The 16,513-nt window shown below is 50.2% G+C and overlaps 1 protein-coding gene across 1 annotated transcript in view; it reads left to right on the top strand.

Moving 5' to 3' along the window:
- The window catches only part of LOC147711908 (M-phase inducer phosphatase 1-B-like), a 227,697-nt gene that overhangs the window by 42,892 nt on the left and 168,292 nt on the right, over positions 1 to 16,513 (top strand). The window lies entirely within an intron of this gene.

Here is a 16,513-nt window from a genome sequence, read left to right as displayed (position 1 = left end):
AAAAGCCCGCGGAGAATCCTTCCGGGCGCTTTAAGAGGCTTGAGGCGAGCAATAGCGGAGACCACTTCGTCCAACCGTATGGGGGCATCGAGCGCTAGGGCGTTTACCTCATTGAGGGCCGTTACCCCAGCTCCTTCTAGGTATGCTGCTCCCGCTTCAGCCTCAGAGGCCGGATCAGCTTTGTAGAGCGTGGCATAAAATGTCTTAAATGCCTCTGCGATACGGTCGTCTTCCCGCAGCTCTCGGCCCCCCTCATCGCGGATGATCGGGATTTTGGCTCGGACGATTTTCGCTTTGAGTTTGTTGGCGAGTAAGCGGCCCGTCCTGTCCCCCCCCACGTAGTACGTATGTTTGAGGCGCAGCGCCACATATTCCGCCCGGTCTAGATCAAGGCTCGCCAGCTGTGCCCTTGCTGCCTTCAACTTACGCCAGATCCTAGGGGCCCCTGTTTGGCTGGGCGCCTGTTCCAATTCTAGCATTTGTGCTGTCAGCTCTTGGCGGCGGTCCTTCCGTTCCTTATTGTCTGCGGCTGAAATTGCAATCAGCTCTCCTCTGATAACCACCTTGAGCGCCCCCCAGACCGCTGTCATTACCACCTCCCCCGTGTCGTTCTGGCCTAAATAGTCTGCGATGCTCTGGCTGATCTGTTGTGTGACCCCTTTGCGGGAGAGCAGAGTTTCTCGGAGGCACCAACCACCCTTGTGTGTTTGCAGTCGTGAGACCTGTAAACGCAATACTACTGCATCATGGTCTGATAGGGCCACTGGGGTAACTTCCATATCCCGCACCATAGGGGCCAGGTCAGTGGAGCTAAGAAAATGGTCAATTCTGGCATATGTACGGTGCACATGAGAATAAAAGGTGTATCCTTGGGCTGTGTGGTGGGCTCCCCTACAGGTGTCCAAGAACACCCTGTTGGCGAGCCAGCGCTTCCCTTCACTGGAGAGAGCCCCAGAATCGCCGAACCTCCGACCTGACCTCTCCCTTTCATTGTCCATGACCAAATTTATGTCCCCGCCAATCAATGTGGGCCTTGAACTAGTACCCATAACTTCCGAGAGTGCCCCTGTAAGAAATGCCTCTTGCTTGGTGTTGGGGGCATAGATGGACCCCACTGTGATCGATAGGCTCCCTATGTGAACCGTATGGGCCAAGAGCCTGCCTTTGATCTCTGCCACTTTGTCCCCCACCCGGCCTTTGAAATGTTTAGCAAAGAGCAGGGCCACTCCTGCTTTTTTCTCTGTGGTGGAGGAGTAGAGTTGGGTTGGGAACGCCCTGGACCTCATACGATGCCAATCCTTAGCTAGTAAGTGCGTCTCCTGTAGGAGGCACACTGCCGCCCCAGAGTTTTCCAGGTAGGAGGGCACCGCTCTCCTCTTGATTGGGTTGTTTAGCCCTTTAACATTAAGGCTGAGAACCTGGATAGACTCTTCAGCCATGGGGAGGTAATTATCTACGCACTCTCTTCCAACGTTCTAATGTGAAATCGCTCACCCCTCCTGACCTCATTGCCTGAAAGGATGGAACACACCTGAGCACACCCCCGGAACCCCCCCCCCCCTCCCGTTCCCTCCTCTCCCTCCCCAACTCCCCCGTTTCCAAACATGGAAACCCAACTGGTGAACATTGTCCCAGGCCTATGTAATGTCTGTCCAGGCCTGTGGTAGAAGAGTAAATGTATGGGTAATGTAGCAGTGGCGGCTCGAGACCCCCCGTCCCGCCCCCAACCATGTCGCCACAACTTAGCTGAGTATGACCATCGCCTCAGCCTCTCAGGAGTCCGCCCCGGTGTCCTTAGAGACCTCTTGGATCGCCGCGGCCTTTTCTTGTGCCATTGTCTCTGGATTCGGCTTGAGGCCTTTCCTGGAGGGGCGTCCGCGTCGCACCTTTTGCCAGCCGTCCCCAGTCGTCCGTGGGGATCTGGATGGGGCCTCGGATGGCCGCTTCTCCTCGTCGTCCTCTGCCTCGTCTCCTTCGTGTGGAATGCCCAGTAGGGCGCAGGTGTCCCGCAGAGATCTTAGCTGGTGGAGGGCCCGTTCCATTTGAAGATTAGCCGGAAGGGGTGCCCCCAGGAGTAAGGGACCCCCTCGTTGCGGAGGAAGGTGGTGGCTATTTTGAATGCCCTCCGCTTTTGTAGAGTAATTGCCGATAGGTCTTGGAATAGTTCCACTGTGTGGCCCTGAAAGCGAAGAGGCTGTTTTAGACAAGCCGCCTTCAGTATGCGTTCCTTGAGGGGATAGTCGGGCAGGAAAGCCAGGATGTCAGGCGGGGGACCCTGAGCTCGGCAAGCTGGGCCCACCCGGTGGGCTCTGTCAATACGGATTGCGAAGTCCTCGCCTTCGTCGAGCAACGTTCGGAATAGGTTCTGTAGGTATCCTGCCATGTCGTCCCCCTCTGCTTTGGAAGGCACATTGCGGACCCGAATGTTGTTGCGCCTTGAACGGTTTTCCAGGTCCTCTGTGTGGGATTGGAGGTCCGTTTGTTGTTCGTTGACCCTGATGATTTCCTGCCTCAAGAGTTCTATTTCTCCGCTTCTGGCCTGCCCCTCCAGCTCGGTCGCGGCCACTCGCTCCCGAAGGTCATCGACGTCGCGACGGAGTTCTTTATAGTCCCCTGCCATTTCTTGTCTGAGGGTTTGGATGTCTTCTTTAAGAGAGGTGAAGAGGGCCTCCATGAACGCTTTGGTCGCCGGGGCCTCCCCCCCATTCCTTTAGGAGGAGGTGCCTGAGCCGGTTTGTCAGGGTTTTTGTCGGTCTTAGAGGTCCCTTTGGCCAGCATTTCGGGGATGGTACGGCCCCCTTTGAGGTTGGAGGAAGCCATAGTCCCCTCCCCTGCGGGTCCGGCTGTCTCCCGGTTATGTCGTGCTCCCCGGCGGGGCCACAGTCAATCTATGGCGGGTGCGCGACGGGAGGAGGGGGAGTAGTGTGTAGGGGTGGCGCTACGCCTCAGTGAGGGTCGTGTGCCCCTCGGCCCGGGTTCCTGGACTGTGCTATCTTGTGGTGCTCCGGCGCAATCTACTCCTTCGGAACTCTGTGGCCGCGTCTTCTTCTCGCGGCCCCAGGTCTCTGCCTGTCACCGGGGGCCCGTGCCCCCTGAGCCGTTTCCCCGGCGGCAGGGTCCGCTCCTAGGTCATGCTCCGTTGGCGGGTCCCAGGGGCTCCTTCTATACCCAGCTCCTAGGTGCGGTGTTCTGCCCAAGGACACTCTCCGGGGGCCCGTTTGCTGCCCCCCGATCTCTCTCCCTGTTATGGTGGTTCCTAGGAGCTCCCTCTGTCCTCCTTTCCCAGATTGTGGACCCAGGGCGGCAGTGGTGGCGCGTGGCCAGTGCTCGTGGCGGGGGCCACCCGCTGCGTCGCAGTTCGTAGCCCGGGGCACCCTCGGGAGGCTCGATTAGTGCCCCCTGGTCCCTCCTTTCAGCCCCTAGGGCTGCCTCTATTGTGCACTTGTGTATGCGGATCCTCTGCCCTCTGTTTGCGGCCTAACTGCGGTAGGCCTTGTGGCGCCGCTGTCCCAAACGTGGCTGCGTGTCCCAGGGCCCCCGCGGCGTCAGTCCAGGTTCGCAGGGCATCGGAGGCTCGAATGTCTGCCCCCGGGATTGTGCCCTCCGGTCCGCCGCGCTGCACTCCTCACCTTGCTATGCTGTGGCGGTCCAGTGTGACTCCGCCCGCGGCCTTTGCGGTTCCGCTAGGTAGGCCCAAGCCGGGGCCTCTGGTGAATCCCCGCGCCGTCTCCGTAGGCACCCTCTGTCACGAGCCGGATGAATTTCGGCGGCCGCCGCCTGTGGTCTGCTGCACCCGTTTGGGGGAACCTCTGGTGTGGCAACGCAGTCTCCCAGCTGCTGTGTGAGGCCCGTCCGCTCCCTACACTTTAGGAGTCGGGCCATCTCGTTCGCGCCTCCGGTCGGTCTCGGCTCGCGCCGCTGTCTCGCGGGTCGCTCTCGTGCCCTCAAGTCTCGCCGGGACTCCTGGTTGCCCAGCTGCTGTCCCGCTGCCATTGGCTGTCGGCACGGGGGTTTAGGGGCGATGTGGTCTGCTTTTAGGCCCAGTCAGGGGATCGAGGACGGGGAGCCTCCGCAAGACACGTCTTCCTAGGCCGCCATCTTAGCCACGCCTCGAAACCTGTTATTTTTGACAGAAATGATGCACATGTTCTGATTATTTGGACTACAGACCATGATCCGTGACTTAGATTAGTTAATATCCAGATTATGGCCAGCGATGTAAGGTAGGTGTCAAAAGCATCCACAAGACACTTTAGACAGTTAGGTGTGAGTGCTAGCAACATAGCGTAATCCGGGTAAAGTGAAGCAGGGACAGCTACCAAATCAATCATGGGCAAATCCTGTCCCTGCTTACACAAAAATGAATACAATTTATTAATATATAGAATAAAAAAGTGTGGAACTGGGATGCAGCCTTGCGTACTTCACCTTTTGAACTAAATATGTTTGGGCATTCAACAATGGGGCCAAGCCTGGCACTAGCAGATAGATTGCTATGAAGAACCGATAGAAAATAAACTAGTGCAGAATCCAATCCCATGTCCAAGAGCAATGTTCATAATTTGGACCCATTGATGTGGTCAAAAGCACATGAGAGGTTCATAAATGCAAGATAAAAAGGACAGTGCCTAGCAATGGTATGTTTACCATTGATGAGATGTAGTTTTAGGCACTGCTCGATTGTACTGAGCCCTCTCTAAACTCATATAGACAAGGGCTAAGAGTGTTGCGCTCATTAGCCAAGAGCCCGATTCTATTAAAGATAGCCCTGCCCCAAACCTTGACTGTAGAGTCATATGGGCTGATAGCATCAAGGTTAAGTGCGATTCTCCTTTTAAAAGATTGGAATGATGATGGAATTTGACCGACAGCTGGCCATATTGGGTTATTAAAGATGGTAGTAAGCAAAGGGCCCATAGCCTGGTGTTATATTTAAAAAAGAAAATCGGCACCCCATCTGGTCCAAGGGTGTTATTGAATGGGCATGCATGCAAAGCAGTAGTTACTTAATGAAGCTCTACTTTAAACTCAAAAGAATTAGGGGGGCTATCAAATAGTTTAACACTGCATTGGTCTTTAGTAGGTAATTTGAAAAATGCAAAACCCATTCCTCTGACGGAATATGGAAGCTGATACTAGGCACTAAAGTTTGACTGAATCTATGGAATTAAGAAAGTACCAGACAGCCTTGCAGCTTTTTGACCTGCTAGCCAAAATAAGGGTATGAGAGTTGTTAGTTCTCATTTCTTTACAACTTTCTCTAATTGCAAATGTATACTCTGCAAGATGGGCAGCTACTGCTGTGTTTTCCCTGGGCTTTTTAGATAAGGAGCTCCTCAGACATCTATTGGCGATAAAGCAAGCTGCATTGAACCACCTTGGGACTGCTGCTTAGAGTTTAATGGCTTGAATAAAAGAGCTTTTGCAGCCGTGCACAGGTCAGAATAAGCACACTTTATTATTCCATTGCTCACCCAAGGGTGACATGCTTCATCATAGGGTTACCTGTGGGCTACAACTCTTCTGATATTAGAAGAGGAGCTGAGATGTTTTTGAGGGGCCGGGACCGATGATGGGGTAAGTGTCGGGCAGAATACAAAAAAAATCTTCTAGATTAAAACTGGCTCTAGGGGACCAAATATCTTTACTATGGGGTTTACCAGGACAGGAATAAAAGGTAAGAGAACTAAGGGTTATCAGCAAATATACCCCTAAGTTAGATCAATATGTTTCTGGCTATCCTGAACCCGGCCGGGGTTCAGAGGCATTCTTTAGGACCACAAGGGTTAATCCCTCTGCAATCAAATCATGCTAGACCTCTCTGCAGCCTTTGACACCATTTCCCACAGCACTCTTGCCTCCAGAGTCCACGACGCTGGCATATGGGGGACCGCCCTCGATTGGATCCGCTCCTTTCTCACCTACAGAATCCAAAGAATCAGACTCCCACCCTTCCTCTCCGAACCCACAGAGATCAACTGCGGAGTACCCCAAGGATCATCGCTCAGCCTCACGCTCTTCAACATCTACTTGGCCCACCTCGCCGCCATCGTCAGACAGCATGGGCTCAGTATAATATCCTATGCTGACGACACCCAGCTCATCCTCTCCCTCACGAAGAACCCCGAAGACACCAGACTCAGCTTTCAGGAAGGAATGAAAGATGCCGCACCCTGGATGAGCAATAACTGCCTAAAGCTCAACTTGGAGAAGAGAGGTCCTCGTCCTCGGCTATCCCCCACCGCATGGGACAACACCTGGTGGCCCTCTGCCCTCGGATACCCACCTACCCCGATGGAACATGCCTGGACCTCAGTATCATTCTAGACTCCTCCCTCACCATGACTCGCCAGATCAACACCGTCGCCTCTACCTGCTTCAACTCCCTCTGCATCCTCCGCAAGACTTTCAAGTGGATCCCCCTCAAAGCCAGAAAGACAGTCACCCACCCACTCATAACCAGCAGACTGGACTACGGTAACGCCCTCTACGCTGGAATCAACAAATCCCTGCTACACAAACTCCAGACCATCCAGAACACCGCAGCCAGACTCGTCCTCAGCACTTCACAACATGAGCACATGACCCAGCACCTGCGAGACCTCTTCTGGTTTCCCGTTCGAGAAGAGAGTAATCTTCAAGCTACTCACCCATGCCTACAAATCCCTCCAAAACATCGGACCCAAATACCTAAGCGAAAGAGTTTCTTTCCACGTACCCAAAAGAAACCTTCACTCTGCTGACCTCACCCTAGCAGAGACTCCAAGCATCCGCAGAGCAGGTTGAAGAGCCTTCTACTATGTCACGGCCAAGGCCTGGAATGACCTCCCAGTCAACATCAGATGATCCCCTCCCCTGCACACCTTCAGGAAGAGCCTCAAGACTAGGCTTTTCGGCTGACCCGGAGCTGCCCCCTCCTTTCCCCCAGCGCTGTGAGACCTCATGGGTGAGTAGCGCACTTTAAAAGCTCCTGATTGATTGATTGATTGAAAGTAACATAAAAAAATATGTATAAGTGTATACTGGCCATAACAGAACAGTCGCCAGTCTATGTGAGCGATGGCCCAAAGGGGGTTAAAAACAGGGCACACCGTTTTATCTGATGGACGATTTTCAATACCTCTCTTCGGCCTAATGCGTACCCCACAATGTACCCAGCCGTAGAGCAGTCCGTATTCTACTGCCTTTGAAGAGTTCCGGCGAGAGGGGAACCTTCAAAGGCAGTAGAACACGGACTGCCATAAGGCTGAAGAGAGGTATTGAAAAAAAAATGGTGTACATTGGAAGAAGGAAAGAGCATAAAATATAAAAGCCATTTAAAAGACTAAACACTGCAACATGCAACCATTTTCCTGGAAGAAACTCATAGAAGTAGAGAAACTGGAATCAGGAACATCAGAATAATATTAGAACATATTTTTTTCATGGTCAGGTGAATTGAGTACACAGAATAAATTCCCAGTTCGGGCGGTGGATGCAAAACACCAACGTTATTTATACAGACTATGGACCATATTTACAAGGGGATTTCGCCACCAGAACGTCACTTTTAGGAACGTTCTGGAGGCGATAAGCCCTTCTCCATATTTAAAAAACGGCGTTAAGCTACTTTTTGTGGCTTAACACCGCCTTGTAAATAGGGCCCCTTTAAACACAACACTTAGCGTAAAAGGGGCATGCAATGGGTGTTGCTGTGGGCGTTCTGCTGCAACAACCATTGCTTTTGATACTGCCCCAGGTTTACTAGGAGGTGTAAGTCTGAGGCAGTGCCAGAAACTAACGCCATGCAAGAGCAGGCATTAGAATGGCGAAACAAGGAGAAAGACTTTTATTTCTCCTAGTTTTTGCTTTTTCTATGTGTGCTGCATTTGGTCGAAAGAGCAAAATGCCATTAATTATTGTTATTAAATACTGACGACTTGCTACTTCTATGTGTGCTGCAATCTGCAGCACACATAGAGGTACCAAATTGTCGTTAGTGATTGTTTATGTGCAGGAAGGGACACATAAACAAACATTACCTGCAACACAGACACCCTTGCACTATGGTGCAAGGGGGCCTGAGTTTGCGCTAGGGAGCTAAATTTAGCGCCAACTGTAGCTAATACACTGTTGTGCACTATATTCTTGTGCATACGGCGCATTCCTGCATTTTGAAAATGGCGAAGCGTGGCGCTGCCAAATTAGGCACAGCTCTCCGCTCCGACATTTTCTGGTAAATATGCTAAAATGACTGAGACACAGGAGCAATAGTAACAAGTAGAAACATACAAATTGCATGCTGGATGGGTGTTGTAGACATTTTCTTCTCCCAGTGTATATTGTAATCAATTGAACTATGCTTTGATGAAAACAAATGGCTAAATAACATTTTCCGGCTACAGTAAGGCCACCATAGTAGCAGTGGATCACCCGGAGGCACTTGATGGGGATGCCACTTCTCTTCCTGATCTGTGTAAATGCCTGCCAGATACTTCATCCTAGCACATGTCCCTCGCAGGCAGCAGGCCCAAAAGGATAAACTAGCTCATATTCCTACCTGGATCATCGTAAAAAGTCTTTCCTTGTGAAATGAGAACCAAAAGTGCTTGGGACTGGGGTACCCCGCAGTAAACTGACAGGAATACGACAGAGAGAGGAATGTGGTACAGAAATCTATTACGCTGCCTACATGTAATACACAAGTATGGCACGACTCTAAAGGCCAGAAGATATTAATTGTAAATTTGAAAGAAACGCGTCAATGTTAGCATCAAATACTAAAAATGCACCAGCATCTTAAATTATTGCTAATAGGTGCACCTGGGGGGAAGGTCAGAGTCACAAATCATGCTTTAGTAGAAATGAAAAAGTATGTTGACACCTTGTGACATTTTTACCACCCGTGCTTGTGGTGACTGGGAATGTACAATGTTTTTGTTTCATATCTTTTAACAAACAAAGATGAAATCTTATTTTTCCATTTCATATTTTGTAAAAACAAAATTGATATATTTTTTCTTGGATATTTCAACATGATTTGAGCAAGAGTGCCAAGGATTACAATATTTTTATTTTATTTAGGGTAACCATCCTTTTAGGGCCTTGCAGTTTCTCAATATTTTTAAAGACTAGTTTTATGTTTAATGTAAATTAAAGGTGATGATATGCAGTTAGGCAAACATGATTGATTTTAAGGCTTTGTTCGCGAATTGCTTATTATCAATCTACATGGGTTACTAGCTCTCAGGAACATAGATACATTTAAGAACTGCCGCGGGAGCAGAAGTATGACATCGAGCTCGGGGGTTACGGGAACACTATCTCATACTACCCCCAGGACTCCCCTGGCCCCCCAGCAAAGCCTCGACCAACAAAACTTACCGGTTCTTAAGCTGCGAATTGGTATTTTCTGAACCGCGCTCTGGATCCTCCGCCGACTCCGTTGATCCCCTCCTCGCTTCCTCCTCAGGAGTAGGGATTGTCCTGCCGGCTGACTCCATAGCAGTAAGTTCGATCCTGCCGCTGCAACTGAAGACATCAACCTCCCCGGCCGTGCAAACCGCCTCGGGACTCCTCCATAACCACCAAAGAGTGTACTGGTGTTTCTCCGACACGGGATTCCAACAACAAGAAACAAGGGACCCACTGCTGCGCTGCCCAACTCAAAATGTCGGCTTTCAACTCCAGAGAAGCCTGACTCCGTAACAGCTAGTTTGGCCCTGCCATTACATCTCCAGCCACACTGGACACGCAAACCGCCCCGGGACCCATCCACAGTCCCCAAAGAGTGAAGTGCTAATCCGCCGACTCGGGAACACAACAGGGAAAGTCAAGGGACCCGCTGGTGCGCTGCCTGACTCAAAATGTCAGCCCACCACCCCAGTTAAGCCTCCTCTCTTCCCCGGAGCTTAACTGCCCTAACACACAGCGTCTTCCCGACACCGGAAAGCAAACTCCTGCATCTGATGCCTGCCTAAAGTGTCTATCTGCCGTGGAACCCGTGATACTGGCATCCAACAACGGGAGGCACCGGGCTCGCGAGTGCGATGCCTGAACCAAAAATGGCAGCTCCCCATACCACTAAACCCCACATTCTCCGGCAACAAGCCCGCTGGAGCCCTCGCCACCCGCTCACTGTCCTTTCAACGCCTGCTTAATCCTCAGAAACCCAGAAGCTTCGGACAGCAGCTCCAAGCACTCCAACCAAATAGATTTCTCTGCCTGTCTCCAAAATGGTCACGCTCTGCTCTCAGTAACCTCCGTAGCGCTGAAGAATTAGTTGAAGCCCCCCTTCCAACATTCACTTTTTTTTGCCACGGTGTGCTCATCCGCCTTCCGCCCACAGCACCTTATCAGATCCTGGCAAGCCCTGATGCCCACCAGGCAACAGACGTCAACAGGCTGCAATTACGGTGGATCTAGTTCCTGTCTCACAATGGCAGCACCCTAATCGCACCAACCAACAAGCTATTTCTGCATTTCTGGTGAGTACCAGATCTAACCCCAGAGGAAGGGTCCTCCCATTGAATCAGTCCCTGTGGAAACGCTGTCCATGGATATAGCGTTGCATGTCCTGCGACTATGATGCCTGACCCTAATATGGCGGCTCGCAACCTATGCCCACTCGGTTAATAACACTACCAAGCATTTCTTCCTACCCCTCCTTGGTATCTCCCTGATCCCTACACCATCCCGGCACAAGCATTCAAAACAGCACTCGTCATCCCCCTTATATCTATGACTCCTGTACCCAAGATGTTAACCCCCTCCTGGTGTGAAGTCTCACCCCCTACCCCCTACAGGAAATCATAGCAACCCCCCAAGCCCTCCCAAAACAACATACAACCACGATGAATCAACGGCGGAGCACCCATTTCTCCCATATAGCAGCCCCGCCCTAGCCTCCTAACGGAATAGACAGTCCCATCCACACCCAAACAGGCGGAGCTGAACTCAAAACAGCTACCTCCCCTAACGGTCACAATGCCTTCTATCACTCCAACTACACTCCGCACTCCTACTCTCAACCTCTTCAAACCCCACGGCCCGAAGCTTTCCCCCTCGCCTCTCCCCCAAAGCAAGAAGAAACTTAAAACACAAACTGATCAAACAACACCCAGAAACGCTCTTTGTGGACATCTACCACTGCTCCTCCAGGGGCCAGCTGAAAATGGATCTCATTTTCCATACGGGCAGACAGCAAAATTGGAACTCCATTCTCATATCACATCTCCACATTTTCAAATCCACCAACACCCCCACAGCTGCAAACTGATGTTCTCAGCACCCAATCGCCCTTTGCGCAGTGGCAACACCTCGGTGGCTATATACCCTAACGGCACAATCCTAATCCAAGCCAACAACGACAACCTAGATGCATTCGACTCCCTCTTCCCCTCGCTATGCAATGCTCACTCTCATGCTCGCCTCCCCCGACCATCTCACCACCTAACCTTGGACACATCAAGCTACAATAGGATTCCAGAATCCTATTCCACACCTAACGCCTATTACCCACCCTTCCCCTCCTTGACACCTACCCCCACCCCTTCCCCCTCGATCCCAACACACACAGTTCCCACCCTCACCATCTCACTAGCCAATTCACTTCGGATGTCCCTAAACCCCAGATCATCCGATGCACACCCGCCCCCTCACAATCCCACCCCCAACCAGTAACCGCTGACCCTACCCCACTAGACTCGACTCCCTGCACCCTCCCTCCATCCACCCGCATGAGAATGCCAACTCCACAGCGCGATTCATTGCCTCCCTCTCCCACGGCCACTCACAGTGGTAGCAGGGACACCACCGGCACCATAAAAAAGCTGAACTCGGACAAGCTCTCCCCCTACCGGGACCATCCCGCCCATTCCCCCCTAGGAAAGCTACTCAGCATCTCGCTCTGCTAGAAAGCCAACTAGAAACTGTAATCCTGGGCCTCCAAGATATCCTACTAAACCTTAATACTCTTAGAGAGCTCAACCCGCGCTCGCTCCCGTCAATATCCACGAGTGAAGCGATGGAGCTTGCCTCCTCGTATGAGACTGCCTCCTCTCTCTCTCCCCCAAAGCCAAGATCCAAGTCATCACAGGATTTAGAAGAGCCCACTCCCCTCCCAGAGACCTAAGACCCCTACCCTTCCTCATGATCATCCCCAGGGCCCCCTTAATGAAGGATATCAATAATGGGACCCCTTCTACCAGATGCATGCTCATAAACTGCCGATCAGCTACCAAACATGCAACTGAGCTCGCAGAAACTATCCTTACCCAAAATATTGACATCACCTTCATCACCGAATCTTGGCTCAATGAGTACTCCTCTCCATTCATGGACTTACTGGTACCCCCAGGCTTTGTGATCATCAATAATGACAGATAAGTTCAGCATGGTGGGGTGTAGCTATCATACACAAGACCATCATCTCTGTGACTGAAACAGACACCTTCAACTACAACACCTTTGAATGTCTTACCGCCACCATCAAGACAAGAGAGAACAAACCATTACTCTGCCACCTCCTCTCTTACCCGCCTAGCCACACCGCCACATTCGGTGAACATCTATCCGACCTGGTAGCCCACTCTTCACTTCGAAACAAAACCAACCCTATTTTAGGTGACCTCAACCTGCACTGGAACAACGAAAACAACCTGCTGATACAAACCTTGAATGAGCTTCTACATAACAACAACCTCACCCAACACTGCAGAGAGGAAACACACAAAGGAGGATCAATCCTTGATGCCATTATTGCCCAGCCCGACATAGTCACGATCGACCACATCCTGCCCGTTGACTGGTCCGCCCACCACATCATCTTATTCAATATCAACCAACAGCTCCTAGGCCAGCCCCCCAAGCGGGACCCCCCTCAATGGGTGAGAAATTTATCTCAGATCCCTCTGGCAGACCTGGAAGTCAGAATAGGCTCTCTCCTTCCCATTCCCACAGAGAATCTTACCACAACAGATCTCACCACCCACTACAACGCAACTATCACTGACATTCTATACGAAATGGTGCCTTTGAAACTAAAAAGAGTCAGAAACACCCCATCGAGATCCTGGTTTAATACTGACATAAACGCTGACAGAATGCAATTAAGAGCCGCTGAAAGACTCTGGCGGAACAACCCGTCTCCAATCCTCCGAGAACAACTCAAAACAATACGCAGGATCTACAACAATCACATCAAGAATGCAAAGTCCTCTTTCTTTTGCAGCACTTTAGACAATGCTAAAACAGGCCTAAGGGGCTCTTCAAGATCATTCGTGGACAAACATCTAAACCCCCTGCTCCCTCAGTTCTGGCCTCCAAAGGCTTGTGTGAGAACATTGCTAACTTCTATAACAACCAAATCTCAAAGATTGAGCTCTCCCTGGATGTCATCCGCAGTCCCCCACACCAGAGTCCGTCCTTTGGGACAGGACCTTCCACTCACAAGCTACCCCCAATACACTGGAAAGTCTTCAACCCCATCTCCGAAGCAGAGATAGCCAAAATGATCTCCATCGCCAATCCTTCCTCCCATGCCTCCGATCTCATACGGCCTACTTAGCCAAAAAGCTTAACATCTCTCTAGCCCCACTCTGGACCATGATCATTAACAGCTCCCTTACTACTGGAGTCATACCGGACTGCCTCAAGGTCAGCCAAGTCACGCCTCTACTAAAAAAAACGGGTCTAGACACTAATGACTTAAATAACTTCAGACCCGTATCCAATCTTCCTCTCCTAGCCAAAATCCTGGAAAGATGTGTCCTCCTCCAATTGACGCAACACACAGACAGCACCAACCTCCTAGACACCCACCAATCAGGTTTCGGAAAGGGTTGCTGCACAGAGACAGCGATCCTCAATGTCATCGATGACTTACACAAATCACTCGATGTAGACCAATGCTCCCTACTCATTCTCCTGGCCCCATCGGCTGCCTTCGACACGGTTGACCATAACCTACTCATCAAGGCACTCTATGATAGGGTAGGAGCAGAAGAGGTGGTCCTCAAGTGGTTCTCCTCCTTTTTCCATGACCGCAGCCAAAGAATAAAGATCAGAAATTTTTCATCAGACCTCCACCCCGTCAGTAGAGGTGTCCCCCAGGGTTCAGTTCTTTCACCTCAACTGTTCAACATCTACATGGAACCCCTCACCACCATACTCAAAAAGTCGAACATCCCCTTCCACCTCCATGCTGACGACACCCAGATCTACCTTGAAACATCATCCATATATGATATCCACAGACTCAACAACACTCTTAGAGTAGTCCAACACTGGCTATCTCAAAACCACCTGAAAATCAATAAAGACAAAACGGAAATCCACCTCATCTCCAACAAAGAGGAGAACCCCCAAATCACAGAATGGCTAAAAGCAATCGACGCCCTAAACGCCAATCTTACCCTGGCGGATTCTGTAAAATCGCTCGGAATCACCCTCGACCCCAAACTTGACATGACCAAACACATTAAGAACTCCGCCAAGAGCGCCTTCCTTAACCTGAAGCTTCTCAACATAATTAAACCCTTCATCCCGTCTAACGACCTCAAACTAGCCACTCAATCCCTGGTGCTCTCAAGACTAGACTACGGGAATGCAGCCCTCACAGGTGCGGCAAAATCTCACCTAGCACCTCTCAGATCCACGATCAAAGCAGCAGCTAGAATGGTCAACGGAGTAAAGAAGTTTGACCACATCTCGCCAGCACTCAAAGAGCTAAAATGGCTCACAATTGAAATGCGTGCTAATTTCAGAACGGCCTGCCTCACTCACAAAGCCCTCCACACAGGAAAACCAGCCTACTTGGCCGTCAAACTCAAGAGGGCAGGCCAGACAAGATGCCTTAGAAGCTCCAACACTCTACTCCTCATCCCGCCGAAAATTCACAAACAAAAAAACGCGTCACAATCCTTCTCTGGAAATGCCCCCAAAATTTGGAACTCCATCCCAGTCCATATCAGAACTACTCCCTCCTTCCTACAATTCAAAAGACAACTCAAAGACTACTTCCTTAACCGTTCTTTACCGAACGGTTAATCTCGGCTGAAAAGCTCTATCCTGCACTCGACTGGTCAGAAACACCACCTCACCAAAACGTTTACCTCTTTCCGTCCCGGCATATGCTCATTATTGTGACTTGGTGGCTCCTTGACCTGTATTTATTTCTAACCACTTAAGACCTCCTCTTATGCCTTGAATCAATGTATGTATATCCTCCTATTGATGCTACTTTAACCCATGTTGTGAAGCTCTCCGATACCCTCGGGTCTGGCTAGCGCTATCCAAAACTCTACCATAAATAAATAAATAAATCTCTGTTGGAAAGAACCAGAACTTGGCAAATGATTGAGCACATCAGGCAGTTTTGTCACCTGTGCTCTCAGAAAGTGGACGCCTGCAATATATTTAGTCCCATCGTTGGAAAATCAGAGAAACGTGGCAGTTTTGTATGCTGGATTTATGTGTCGTTGTGATGAAAATAATATATTACTGTGAAGTTGTTTCCAATAACCTAAAATGAATACCTTATAATAACGATAAAGTACAGCAAATGACTGCTCTAGTTATATTGTCTGTGGTTTGTATCCAGTTACTACACAGTGCTTTAATGAAAATGGAAACACATTTCAGAGCGTACTCCACAGCACAATCTTTGCCAATTTCAGAACCCCTATAAGAAAACTCAACAGTTTTTTTGCATTTGTTTATTGAATAAGGTTGAAATGGAAAGCAAAAATACAAATAGCCTCATACAATGGTCTGATCCGTTGGGTACAGACGATACACACATGGTACAGCACGGATGTACTTCACCCAACACTTGGTTTCCATGGTACGTTAAATGAGAAATGAAAAGAAGGAACGAGGGGATGGGGCGCTTCCCAGGGGAATTTTAGGGGAACAATGGGGTAAGGGCAGGGCTTTAAGATGGGGGGTCTGTGGGGGTCTGTACCCCCTAGTTTTTTTGGGTGGGCCTCGAAAGGGGGCTCTAGGGGGCTCTATTTTTGGGCCTCAAAGGTCAAAGGTAGGGTGACCAGATGTCCCAGTTTTTGTTTGGTGTTACTAGTGTGGGTAACATGTCTTGATAGTGAAATACTGCCTGTTTCGTTTTTCACTATTGAAAGGCTATCTTGCCGATAGGATAACATGGGGAATGCTGTGTAACATTCTTACCTGCATATCTTCCCATAACGGCAAGATAGACATGTGGAATCTGGTATCCCTGAACTCAGAATGTAATAACACATCCTTTAGTGAAAATGGTTTTTAAATTCTAAGTTTGAAAATAGCACTTTTAGAAAGTGGCTATTTTCCTGTTCAACCTTTCTGTGTGCCTCTGCCTGGTTGTGTATTGACTGTCTGGTTTGTGAGTGACAGGGGCTGGGGGTGGCTCCAGGAGGCTGGCTGAGTCCGCACAAGGCTTAATAAACCCATCTGCATGTACTCTACATGCTGATGGGTGCACTCTGCCAGTGCACCTCTTCTTCCTTTGTGAGTGTGGGTCAGGGCCATCAGACACACC

This window comes from Lissotriton vulgaris, chromosome 5, assembly GCF_964263255.1.
Source record: "Lissotriton vulgaris chromosome 5, aLisVul1.2, whole genome shotgun sequence".
Classification (NCBI taxonomy): domain Eukaryota; kingdom Metazoa; phylum Chordata; class Amphibia; order Caudata; family Salamandridae; genus Lissotriton; species Lissotriton vulgaris.
Note: the sequence above shows the minus strand (reverse complement) of the source record. Positions and strands in the feature narration are given on the sequence as shown.